The sequence below is a fragment of the Podarcis melisellensis genome (assembly GCF_964234715.1).
Source record: "Podarcis melisellensis genome assembly, chromosome: 7".
Classification (NCBI taxonomy): Eukaryota; Metazoa; Chordata; class Lepidosauria; order Squamata; family Lacertidae; genus Podarcis; species Podarcis melisellensis.
In genome coordinates this window covers 48583380-48597608 of record NC_138539.1, presented here as the reverse complement: position 1 = coordinate 48597608, position 14229 = coordinate 48583380, and the positions used below count along the sequence as shown (strand labels likewise).

The following is a 14229-nucleotide window of genomic DNA, read 5'->3' as shown; positions in this document are numbered from 1 at the left end:
TATGCCATTTATTTATTTAGGAAAATTCTAGAGGACTCAATCCTGGGATAATAACATAGCACACAATAAAATCAAATTTATATAAAACCAGTATCACCTTAAAACAATAACAACAAACAGGTGTGGCAAGGGCGCTTAATGCCACAAATAGACAGTTAACTAAAGGCCTGGATGAATAAATAGTGCCAATAACCCATCAATGCCAGCACTTGTTGAACCTTGCAGGTTATTACATATGTTTCTCACATGTTGCCACATAGCGCATGTTTGGCAGATGCAGCACAGTTAATTATGAACACAGGGCTTAAATGCAGATGGGTTTTCCTTAATTTTATTTATTTATCTGTTCATATAATCAACGCCTATTTCAGCCCTAAAAAACTGCTTTTTACCTTGTCACTTAATAGGATCTGATTACACTACTAACTAGCATTTCTATCCCAGGTAATAATCCTAACTTCCAGAGGGTAGGACCGGAACAAAAGTTACAAGAAAGGAGATTCTGACTAAACATTAGGAAGAACTTTCTGATGGTAACAGTTGTACAACAGTAGAACAGCCTCCTTAAGTAGTTGGTGGACTTTCCTTCCTTAGATGTTTTTAAGCGCAGGTTAGATGGCCATCTGTCATGGATGTTGTAGCTGAGATTCCTGCATTGTTGAGGGTTGAACTAGATGACTCTTGTGGTCTCTTCCAACTCTATGAGTCCATAATTCTAAGATTCTAAGTTCCCCATTTGAACATTATGCCTGAAAAGGAACATGTGCAAGGTTCTTCAAACATCTACTTTTCAATGTTTTTTGTAACTTATAAACCCATCAGGAATTTGCACATGGTAGGCATAAGTTGGGACGCAGGTGGCGCTGTGGGTTAAAGCCTCAGCGCCTAGGACTTGCCGATCGAAAGGTCGGCGGTTCGAATCCCTGTGGCGGGGTGCGCTCCTGCTGCTCGGTCCCAGCGCCTGCCAACCTAGCAGTTCGAAAGCACCTCCGGGTGCAAGTAGATAAATAGGGACCGCTTACCAGCGGGAAGGTAAACGGCGTTTCTGTGTGCGGCTCTGGCTCGCCAGAGCAGCGATGTCACGCTGGCCACGTGACCCGGAAGTGTCTCCGGACAGCGCTGGCCCCTGGCCTCTTAAGTGAGATGGGCGCACAACCCCAGAGTCTGTCAAGACTGGCCCGTACGGGCAGGGGTACCTTTACCTTTACCTTTTTAGGCATAAGTTAGCTTTTCTCTTCTCCTCTCCCCTGTCAGTAGTGAGCCAATATCATGCCATGTTGAATTAGGAAAAGGGATACTTATGTTGAAGTCCTCAGGTTCAAGCCACAGAACACATTTACTTGTCTTGGGATGCTAAGGAAGAGAAGGGAACCATGTAGGCTGCTCTGAGCTTCTCAGAGAGAGGGTGGGATTAAAATGTATTAAACAGATGAACAGAATTTCTCCAGATTAGCTACCATTCATCTGTCATGTTTCCTCTTCACACAATCATAATTTATGCATTTTGAGATGGGCAGTAATTTGCTACTAATTCTACCGTTATTGTTCCCTAAGAATAGTGATGAGGCTGAGGAGGAATCGTTACTTTGCAAAACTCCATGGTTTAAGGGAGTTTATCAGAACAATAAATATTAGAAGCTAGCCATGTTGCAAATTTGGCATCACTCAGAAATTGACATTTTATATTTTAGTTTTAGATTTCAACAGCTTCATGTATAGAACTAATGCATAGCGCAGAGATGAGTGCGTCACATGCAGTTTGAATCACAGGAGGGGTGGCCAGATGCCAACCTCTGCCCTCCCAATGTCTGAATTTTCAGTCTAAGACAAATAATCCATCTGGACATCTTAAAGGGAAGGAAGGTGTATCCTAAGTGCTCTTCTCCAGCCAGTTGAAATTAACACTGAAATTGGATAGCTTTAAAGTCACCCGATTTATAAGGGAGGATGTTGAAAGGAATCAGCAAAATGCCTTCAAAACTATTTTTTCCTCTCTTGAACGTGGGTCTCAGTTGAGTATGTGAACCTTTCTTTATGCTGAGCTGACATTGGCTCCTCATGACCTCAGATCACAGTAGGTGTTAAGGAGCAGAGGTTTCTCCGGGAAGTTCAGGGGTGGTAGAAATGTTTTGATTCTGCAGCTGAAGAAAGGCTGCCAGGATCTTGCAAGCAAGCAGCGGAATATTGTATTTGTTTTTATAGTGTGGTCATTATTTTTCTCACAATGTGGTTCCTGCAATCTTTGAAGTCTTTTGACTCCTTTAGTCTCTGGATAATGGCTGACATGGCTTGTTTGCTTATTCATGATGCTGTCTCTTTCGGGAGAGGGTTTTTTTTTCTTCTGCTGCTGCTGGTGCTATATCCTGTTTTATACAATCCTTAGCCACAGCTAGCAAATAACAGCCAGGAAGCCATAAAACACTACTGAAGATCTTCCTTTCAGTTTCTGTAACTCAGTGATGGAAACCATCTGTGATAATTAAATAGAAGTGGACAAGGTTTGGAAGGTTTCTTGTGATTCGTTTCTGAGGGTCAATAGATACTGAATGTTTTTCCTTCACAGAGATGGCACCATAAAGGCAGGGAGGGGGAATGTATGTGTACTGTACTGCCACTTGTGAATTATTATTGTATGAGTCTTCATTTTACTATGAGTTTACAACCTGAATGTTGCTATCACTGGGGAAAGCCTGCGGAGAACTAATTCAACAGTGGGCCTTCTCCTCAGAAATCCACTTGGCACTACCTTTTGCTTACTTTTAGCAAACTGAAAACATGTATTTTATCATCAGGCTTTAGATGAATAATATTTCTGGACTTTAAAATGTAGTTAATGGATGGTTTTTAACTGATTTAAATTTATTATTGTTTGTATTTATTCTTGTAACCTTTACCTGAGGTCAATGGAGAAAGGGTGAGATATAAATTATAAAAATAAATAAATACAACACAGAAAAATGCCTTTTTGTGGCATTCAGCAGCATCTCTGGTATCTAGTTGTGAAAAACATAAACTTTTCAAACTACATTTCTCTAGAGAGCTATTATTTTATTGTTGGCATGCACGGTTGGCTTAAGAAGACTTGGCATCTCAACACAACATCATTGAAACAAAGAAAATGAAAGCTGCCAAGATAGAGCAGATCCTGTGGGGACCTAGAATGGCCCATTGCCTGCCTGGTGTGTCCTCAACTCCTGGATCTCTGTCCAATTTCTCTTTACTTGTGGCAACAGTCACAAAATTCAGTATACAATTATTCTATTGATTGCCAGCCGCTCAACTAAAGCCCTTAAGCAAAAACATATTTAACAAATGTCTTAATAAAGCTAAAAGCATCTTTAATGATGTGAACCAACAGTTCCTGAAAAAATCCCTAGCATTACCCAGAGTCAAGGATTAATCATCAAACAAACAGAAACAGTTGCTATGTTGCTATTGTCTTTAATCCTTCTTGAAATGATGGTGTTTGTTTTTCAGATGTTACATTATGACAATATTGCCTTCTTAGCAATAAATTACAAAGAAAAGCATTAATTCAATATAATGACTAATATAAGACCCCCAACAAGTGGTTTTTTAAAAAATAAAAAAGCTTGTAATTCATGTTAAAATTTCATCTCAGCATGTGTAGACCACACAATGTGTCAATGTTTGTTCTTTACATAAAATAAGGACCACCGGGGGATTTTAAATTGTGCACTAGTTGTAGAAAAATTACTTCTGCAGCAAATGTGAGGCAGACAGACAGACAGAGATTTTTGGCTGATCCAGTAGTCCATGGACAGGGACATCACTTAGGCTGCCAGAAAATGAATCTGCTAACTCAATTTTTGTTCTTCAAATCATTCTATGTTTCTCAATATATTGCCCTCTGCTGCACTGATTTTCCCACTCATTTTCCTCCATAATAGGCCGGCTGATCACTAATACATATATTCTGCTTCCAGACAAACCTAGAGACCCAAACAATTCTCAGGCAATGAATAAAAACATCTTAAATACAGTGTTCGGTTTAGCTCCAGAAAATGCACACCATGATATAACATAATAGATGGAGTTTTGGGACGATTTAAACATTATTTCACCACCACCACCAGTTCCCAATATGAAGGCTGCCAAAAGGCACTCACTCATGTCAACATTCCATGTGATGGGTTAAAACCTAAAAGCTTCTTAAGCCATGTGCCACCCATGTGCGTGCATTGTCAGCATGCCAGTGTGGTTGCTGACATCACTGGAAACATACAGTATTGGTGCAAGGACACTGCATACTATAAGCAATCATATGACATGAGAGCTTTTCAAAGTTTTATGCCCACTACATAGAGCCAACATGGACTGGTGCTTTTTGACAGCCTCTACAAACCTCTACCCACAAAACTTTTTATTCTTGTCTTAATCATGGTTAAAAGAAAAGAAGACCTAAGACAACAGTATCCTTTGGGAGCAAAAGCACTTTATAATATGAAGAGGATCATCTGGGGTTCCTATTGTACTGTGTTTTTGCTCCCAATGCATTTTTTTACGAACATTAAAAGCGTAATGGAAAGTTTTGTACAATGACTGTAGTAGTGAAACTCTATGTTGAAGTCTTGGTAACAGTGGCTTCACATACAGGTTTTGTGCTCATTTAAACGGATTTAACTTGTGGCTGATTTGGACAGGCATCAAATTATCTTATTGCTAAACTTGCTGGCCCTCTAGTACCCAAGTTCTTCTCTCGCCTCTCAAAAGTAACTAAAAACTGATTTAAATTGTAATTTCCAGATCTTTCCAAACAAGTAGACAGCATCATGAGTTTAACTATAGTAATGATTTATTCAGCACATCTCCAAACCTATCACAACCTTAAGGATGTGCTGAGCAAGGAAATAAAGAATTATGTGTTGGAAATACAATTTTGCTACCAGCTTGCAATTCAAGTTTTACTCCTCCTGATTTACAGAAGGACAATCCTAGAAAAATATTGTGGAGTGGGCTCCCACAACTACCACTGATGACCACATAGATCACAAAGGTATAAACACATGTATGACCCTCATTCAAATGGGCACTGACTAATCCAGTTTATTTTCTCCAAGACCAGCTCTGATCTCATTCACTTAAATGGGAATTGCATATTAGGCAACATTTATAGGCAATGTTCTTCCCCTGTCACTCAGTAAACAATCTTGTAAGGTAAAGGTACCCCTGCCCGTACGGGCCAGTCTTGCCAGACTCTGGGGTTGTGCGCCCATCTCACTCAAGAGGCCAGGGGCCAGCGCTGTCCGAAGACACTTCCGGGTCACGTGGCCAGCGTGACATCGCTGCTCTGGCGAGCCAGAGCTGCACACGGAAACGCCGTTTACCTTCCCGCTAGAAAGCGGTCCCTATTTATCTACTTGCACCCGAGGGTGCTTTCGAACTGCTAGGTTGGCAGGCGCTGGGACCGAAAGACGGGAGCGCACCCCGCTGCGGGGATTCGAACCGCCGACCTTTCGATCGGCAAGCGCTAGGCGCTGAGGCTTTTACCCACAGCGCCACCCGCGTCCCTAGATTGTATACAATCTTGTACTTGTATATAAATTAAAGAATGCATCCTCTGCCATGCAATGTGAATGAGCAAGAAAATCCAGTAAGATACCAAAATCATAGAAGAAGAAAAAGAATAAGCACTTGTATTTTTGCTCTATTTCCTCTCTACCACCATGGCTCTGATAGAAAGACACATAGCCATTGTCCCCTGAAGTCCTTAGGGTTTCTATTTCTTATATAAGCCTATTCTTGATTGGCAGATGTGTTTGCATATATTACACACACACACATGTGCTCACTTAATGTGAGGGATGGAGTTCATAGCATTGGCCTAGTAGTCTGTTATTTTTTCCTGTGGAGACTGCACATATCACTCCTCAAACATATGTAAAGCCTTGTGGCATAGATATCTCCATACATTTTTGTAGGTGGAAAAAAAACAGCAACTCATCCTACTTTTACTAAATGGATGTCCTGGGCTGCCTCCCACAATTATCTAGTTCAAGTACCTAGTTCTGCAACAACACAGTAGTTCTAGCTGCAGTCTCAGAAAGATTATTTGGAGGAGGGACAGAAGCCAGCTGAGGGAGACATGGTGAGAAAAAGACAGTGAAAGTCAGATAAGCTTCTAGCAGTATTCAGGGCCAAGGTTATGTCCTAAGATGTGTGCCCTAACTCAGTATTTGCTAGTCCCATGCCTTCCAGATGTTCCGGAAGGGCACTGGGTTGGTGAAGGGTGCCCTAACCCATTTCATCTTAAGCAGTAGCTATCACATAGGAATTCAGACACAGATGGATAGCTAAGTGCATCCCACACATTTACATGGCTGCTACAGAGTGGGAGATAATTTATGGTGATTAGTACAAACTGCAAATGGGAATTGTTCTGAGAAAAAATACTTGCTCTTCTTGTGGGACTCTTGCCACTTACGTCAGTGTGGAAAAGATAACATTAATCTGCAATGATTTTACTACATACTTTTGCAGTTTAAGATTTTGCATTTATTCCCAGAGGGTGCAGAATGTTTGATCTGGGAAACAACTGCAAATTAAAAGGATCACTTCTGAATGATTCAATTGGACTTCAAAATCAGATGTTCAGTTCAAAGTATACATATTTTACTGCCATAACTTTTTAAAATGAAAGGGAAAAGAAACTGCTAGAATTCACTTCAGATTACAGTGGTACCCCGGGTTACATACGCTTCAGGTTACAGACTCTGCTAACCCAGAAATAGTACCTCGGATTAATAACTTTGCTTCAGGGTGAGAACAGAAATCGTGCTCCAGCGGTGCAGCAGCAGCAGGAGGCCCCATTAGCTAAAGTGGTGCTTCAGGTTAAGAACAGTTTCAGGTTAAGAACGGACCTCCAGAACGAATTAAGTACTTAACCCAAGGTACCACTGTACATGGGTATGGTAACTGTGAGCACTTGATAGTAGCAGATGCGGATGAACAACAGGCCAGAACCAGAATCTATTACACAGGAACATAAATGAGCTCCAGCAACTCCTGGTGAATATGGGACTCTGGTTTGAAATTGTGGCATAACTAGTCAGAACAAAAGAATGCTAATATGCTGAATGCTGTCGGTCTTTGCCATCTAAGTCACCAGGAATTACATTGTGATAAATACCCTGAAATAAGGATTGAAAATGTAGTGTTCTGAATCTTAGATATGTAGGATGCAGTTTGTTCAAGCCCTGCATGCTTACAATGATGATATTGCCCATCAGTACTAAATACAAATTGCACACCAAGCAAATCATTTTTCCTCAATTTAAGAAAACAAGGGAAAATGTGGGTGAAAATAGAATTGCTGTTGCAGTGTATGAGTCCCATTAATTACCCAAACCAACTGCTGTCAAAACGCATTGGGTTCCTCCACACACACACACACACATTTGGAGCCTTCTTGGCCTTCATTCAGTCTGTCAACCTACTAGCAATAGAGACACATGAATCTGTCAAAACAGCTCAGAGAACTTCTGTATGGACTTTGCCCCCCTCAGCAGTCAGAAGGTTCGTGTGCCTAAAATAACTTGATCAAGTATGCCAAGTATAAGCATTAGAATTGACTTTTAAAATGCATTCTATAATTTGTATATGATGGGAGCTTGTCTATCACTTTAGAAACATTCAGCTTTCAATAACAGAGTGGGGGTGGCAAAGTAAGAGCACAATAATTCTATTAAGCTTTTAACTTGTCACAAACCCCTGCCAACATGCTCTGCAAAGTAATATAATTATATTTCATCCTATGGGCCACAGTGTACTCCAGCTAACTGCACAATCCAAACCAAATCTACTCAGAAGTCAGATTGAATTCCCAGGTAAGTGTGGTTAGCATTGCAGCCTAAGCCAGACTGACCTAATTTAGAGTATTACGTAGCGTTTATTTCAGATTTCAATTCTTTGTACACAACCACCAACCCTTGAACAGAATCTGTCTTCTCTCATGGCACTCGTCAGTTACTATATTTGATGTTATAGGCCAGGCAGCAACACAATGTGAAGAGGCCAGTATTTTCAGAATAATCATGAGGCAGAATATCAATGCCTAAAATGAAGTTTATTTACCTGCTCACTGTTAACGTTACTTGATTAGATATTTATAGGGTCTGGCCTGACAGTTCCCCCACCCCCCTTCACAGAGCTACAATTCCCAGCCTCCTTAACAAACAACAGCTCCCAGGATTCTGTGGGATGTAAAACAGAGGAGCAGTCAATTACAACATTCCTAGAGTGTACATGTGTAGACATGGGGAGGGATGTTTGTCTAGCCAGCAGGTGAACTTCCTAGGACAGACTTCCTCCGCATGTGAGCAGAGGTGGGTGTGGTCTTACCTGTGCAGGTAATGATAAAAGCACAGGGCAGGGCAGCCATCTCTCTCTCTGCCATCTGCCTTCAAAGAAGCTGCTAAAGATGCTCTCTTGGCTCCCAGCCAAGAGAGGAGAAAGGGACTATCTTCTTATAAGATAGATTCTAAATGTATATTACCTTATTAAGCCTTCTGGGATCCGATTGTGAACAGAATGTAAACTCTTTTTATACTTTTAAAAAAGACTGTGTCGTCCCTTGTATTTTAGGAGGGAACAAAGGGGAAATTACCAGAGTAATTGTTATAGAGGTTCTAGCAAACCTGAGCACATGTTACTGTTGCGAACTTAAAAGGGGAATGTCTTACTTTGCTGATATTTTGGGAACTTGTTAGCACAAGTTGGATAAGGATATAATCTCACAATATATCCTCTCCTGCATCCCTGAACATTCCCACAGATTCTTTGGGGAAAGTCGTGTGCTTTAAATGCGCACTGGATGTGCTTTAAATGCGAGGTGTGGATTGTCCTTTAGGCTATCATCCAGAATGCTAACAGCAAAATCTGCATTGCCGTAGCTCTTGGGATCACAGTAACATAACAAGCTGCCCAGCACTGATTCAGACCAGGGATACATCTCATCCTCTGCTGTTGACACGGACTGGCAGTAGTTCTCCAAGGTTTCAGGAAGGAGTCTTTCCTGAGTCAACCTGGAGATGCCATGGACTGAGCATGGAATCTGCCTTTGAAGAGTAAAGCAAGTGCTGTAACTCAGGGCTATAACCCTTCTTCATAAATATTGCAATGCTGCTTGCAGAAAAACTGAAGGGACAGAAAGAGTGATTTGCATATTTTAAATTTGGCCAAGATGGGTTTTTTTAAATAGCTAACAGTTATTAATCATTTGGTAAATGGAAGTAGGTCTACACCACACGTATTACAAAGAACTCCTTGCTGCACGAACTGATCTCAGTTGTATATGCTCACTGCCCCTTGCGGCACAGCAAGTTTAAATGAGATGCATCCTGCCGCCGGTTTCAGAGCTTTGCACCAATTTTCAGCTTTTTGTTATACCAATCCCAGAGAGGTATCACAAATCCACGGTAATTTAGGCTACTACATGTGCAGTATGAACATAGTGCAAGCAAGTAGGAGCGAGAAACAAAAACGTATAGAAAAATATATCATCTGCCGCAGGTATTGTGAGAAGCATGAAAATCATATTACGTTTGGGTGTGAGGAATCAACAGGAAGGAGAATGCACCACCTTGCCATGAGTTTTTCCTTTAAAACAAAAATATGACTGTGTTGAGAGGGTTTTGTTCTTCCTGCTTATTAGAAGTAACCTACACTATGAGCAGAAAATCCACAACATGGGGTGGAGGAAGATCCTGTCTGAGCTGGGAAGAAATGAATAAGAAATATGCATTGCCAAGCCATTTAAAATAAAACTTCTAGAGCCTCTTTAAATTGTAACATCTTGAGTAAAGAAAAGTGCTGAATTATGTAAAAGCAGGCAGGGAGCCAACATCTGGCAACAGTAAAATTGTTTTGGAGGCGAGCAGTTTCCATCCAGCACGGAGACCTGGGTCCACGCAGCACAGGATAACGGATCTATGAAGATGTACAAGAGCTCTGGTTGCCAGAAGGATACCCTGGGCTTTGAGTGAAAAATTTTCTGTCATTTGATCTCCTAACACAGCCAGCTGAGATGAGTTATGCTTCCCCCCACCAGGAACCTCGAAAGAATTGTTCAAACCATACACTCATTCCTGCTGAATTGGAAACAAATGCCACAGCCGCACTGTTGGGCTTTGAAATCAAATTCACCCCAGCTCTTCCTAAACTTCTGTGAAGGAAACAAAGCTCTTTCCTGTGTCTGCCACTTTAGTCTCCACGGACAGGCCTCCTTTCTGCTGTGCCCCTCATCTCCTCCGCCACCACTAGCAGATTGCAATCTTCCATTCCAGAAGGCCACATCACAGACTTGCCCCATGTGTTAACTATACTCTGTTTGCCGCCATTAGGTCATGCCATTGGGAATGGAGTCTCCTAATTAAGCCCAGAGTATGGGGAACAAGTAGACTCCTCAAGACTGCACTGATCATGCTGCTGCTTCTTATTCCGCTGCTTCTCTCCCCTGCAGGAAAGTAAACCTGATTTACTAGCTGCAGTGTTCATGCCAGGGGACTCATACACTCATTGAGCTGCACCTAAGCATTGGGTACATGAACCATATATGCAGTAGCTATGGGTAATAGCAATGCACCCTCCTCTGAGAGCTTCACTGCTAGAAACCACTGGGTTTCCCAGTATCCATGCAAATGGTGGCTGCTACATTAGGATGAATGCGGCATTGCCCCACAAGCCTCAGCCTTCCCCTGCCTACCTGCCTTCTTACAGCCAGTCTATGGAGTGTGGTGGCTGGAAGTTTCCTCCTCCTTAGTCTCAGTGTCGTCCTTGTAGAACTCAGCAGGGAGAAGGAGAAAATGCTAAAATTGAATTGCTTTCCCTGTCATTGGCTCTGGCTCCACCTGCTTTGGGTCTCCCCGCCTTCTTCCCCAGCAGTCCCCTTGGGCACTAATCCATCAACAAACCACACCAGCACTTGGCAATAGGCTGGCTACAATAACCTTTTATGTGGTGGAACCCCAATTTTGGAACACCCTTCCCAAGGAGATAGGGTGCGACTATTACACTCTTTCCGCTTTCTGTTCTTATTTGTCCAGCCATTTAGGTCCTTTTTAATCTAGCCTGCTTTTTGTTTACTCCACTCTGGAGTAAGGGATAAAGGATGGCTACAAAATATTTGAAACTCATAAAGCAATCTCTGTCCCAACAAGGGCCAGTATTGCCATTAAGTAGGAAAAAAGGACCTCAGGGAGTGATGGTAAGTTGTTGGGGGGCAGAGCTGTACATCCCACACACCCTGTCCTGCAACTCCTATGCTAGGCTGGTGCCCCGAAAGGCAGTGGAGGGGGCTGCCCTGTCAGCAGCACTGAAGTAACAATATCTTGCACCAGCCACAGTCCCAGCTAAGGGCTATCCCAAGAGTTTGCAAGCTTAATGCAATAGAGAAGCAACCTTTGATAGTGTTGCATGTCAGCCCACTATCTGAGAGGTGCAAAATTTCAGGGGTTCCAGGCATTTACCCAGGGTTCAGGTTTCCTTCTGGAAATGAGACACAGCCGAGACTGTGGTGTCTTTATGATAATAATGGTTTATATACCCAAATATACAGCCTGAGCCTATGATGGAGGGGTTCACAGCATTAACACCCCAAAGGGGTCTTGTTTCTTCCTTGGCTACAGACTTAGATTAAAGCAGAAATCAAACTTAGATTAAAGCATCTCAAATGTTACTCTGACTCTCTCCAGCTTGTTGCTTTACTTCTAGGTCACATCACTGCAACTCAACTATAAACTCTGGCTTCGTTCTTCTAACTAATGGTGTGCTAGGGCAGGGGCCATACCCATTTGCCATCTCACAGAGCCCATTTCCTTTGTTTTCCTTAATGACCCATCACCCAGGCCTCAACACCTCAACACCATAAACTAGCTTGGCTTATAGTCGAGTACTTGCTGGATCCAGGGGTTAGAAGAATCTCACATTCAGCCAACTTCCTCCCCCACTCTCCCAAAACCCCTCCTAACAATACACAGAGAGAGAGATAGAGGAGAGAGAAATTGTCTATTGTAACCAAAGTTCCAACCAAATTTGGCCCTATGGTTCCCGATGTAAAGGAGCAGGTTTTTGTCTATGTTTGGATACAACTGGATGCCGTTGTGAATCAAGATGGTAGACTTAACCTTTCAAAGATTTTAACCACTGATTTCAAAACTGCACTGATATTTTTATTTATTAGAATTCTCAAGCAACGCCATGTACAAGGCTGCTTGTGTGTGTGCTGTGCAAAGCAGCAGTTGCATGATCTGTTGGGCATTATGGAACAATGGAAAGAAAGAACAATAAAATTTCTGTAAGTGAGAATAGGGACATTTTTCCTAGCATGACCATAATACTCATGGTCTCCCATCAACCTAGAGCTGCAGGAGAACAAAGATCTTAGAGGACCTCTTCTCAGAAATCAGTATGATGTCTGGCATTATTTACAATTTATTCCAGAGTTCATTTACAAAAAACACAGTTGGTTCCTGTTAAGTCAATAGTGGGATAGCTTCACAGACATTTAAATGTAGAAGAATCCTTGCTGACATCTCTACATGAGTCCTTGACTTTCAGTGCCTTTTGGAAATAAGAAATGGCCAGGAAACATTCAAATGTAGAATATCAAAGCTACTCTATTGTAGGTTAAACATCTGCTGAAAAATTGACTTTGTTATTTAACTTTTATTAAGAAAAACACCCAACGTTAGTGAATACATTTGTCAATAGGTCTTCTTTCTCAACTGTGCTCTAAAGTGTTAGACAGAATTCCACGGTGAATAGGAAGACACACAAGGCTCAATCTGTGCAACAACATAAGACTAACCACACAGGTTCTTTCAGAGTTAACAAGCACATAGAATTGCAGATGCTTATCTGAACCATATCCAAACTTTCCAAAGCCCTTAAGACTGGTAAATTGGGCATGAAATCTCATGAGGCTTTCAAACAAGATTTCATGGACTTCCTGCTTGCAGCCAAAAGTACAACAATAATGAGAATGGGATACATCAGCAATTTGTTTTAATGATCCTAGTTAAAAAGCAAACAGGTGAGCAGCTGTATGTTCTTCTTTGCTTCAAAATGCATTATATTAGCCATATTCCTGTGCATGTAATGCTGAGTCTGGCACAACTGCACTGGCTATCAGTTAGTTCCCAGGCTCAATTCAAAGTACTGTTTTTGACCTATAAAGCCTTATACAGCCCCAGCACCTCAGGAACCACCTCTCCCCACATAAATCAACTTGGACCCTGCAGTCATCATCTGAAGCCCTGTTGTGTGTGCTCCCTCCACAGGAGGTTTGGAGGGTGACAACATGAAAACAGGCTTTTTCAATCATGCCCCTCCCTCTGTTTGTGGAATGTTCTCCCCAGGGAGATATGGTTGGTGCCCCTCTCATCTATCCTTGGGCAAGACTTTTATCACAATGGGGTCATTCACGTCCGACTGGTCTGTGTGCTTGACACATTAACTTCTGCTCATTCCCAATCATGGATATTCATTGTGATACCACTGTTTGGCAAATATGTCAGTGGATTTTGATAGAATGTGTCTAGAACATTAAAAATGACTTTGATAAGCTTGCTGCTCCATACCCAGACTTAGCCATAATTTGGTCTCAGCTGTTGGAAAGGCGTTGCTGGCGTGCTTGCCCTGACCTGGTAGCTATTAACAGGTAGTGATACGGCACCCTGCCATCAGCTTTGACCAGGAGGTCTTGTTCTGTAGCAACAGGGTACACCTTTCCAATGCTGGCAATGATATCTAGTTGAATGGTATTACAGAGGGCATCAGGGATTGGTTGCAGGTGTGAGGGTGTTGGTGATGAGCCATTTGGGCTCAAGTGGCGGTTAGGCATTGGGTAAAGCAATTGGGTGTGGATCCTGTCCAATGCCCAGACATGGGATTGGGCCATGCCACGACCCCAATGGGGACTCCTCGGGGTGTCCCTATTTGATGTAAGTTATAGGGCTCCCCTGGGGACGCAGGTGGCGCTGTGGGTTAAAGCCTCAGCGCCTAGGGCTTGCCGATCGAAAGGTCGGCGGTTCGAATCCCCGCTGCGGGGTGCGCTCCCGTTGCTCGGTCCCAGCGCCTGCCAACCTAGCAGTTCAAAAGCAACCTCGGGTGCAAGTAGATAAATAGGGACCACTTACCAGCGGGAAGGTAAACGGCGTTTCCGTGTGCGGCTCTGGCTTGCCAGAGCAGCGATGTCACGCTGGCCACGTG

The 14229-nt window shown here is 42.5% G+C and overlaps 1 long non-coding RNA gene across 1 annotated transcript in view; it reads right to left on the bottom strand.

Annotated features, from left to right (window-relative positions):
* The window catches only part of LOC309373702, a 151140-nt gene that overhangs the window by 73896 nt on the left and 63015 nt on the right, over positions 1-14229 (bottom strand). The gene's annotated exons all lie outside the window — the stretch shown is intronic.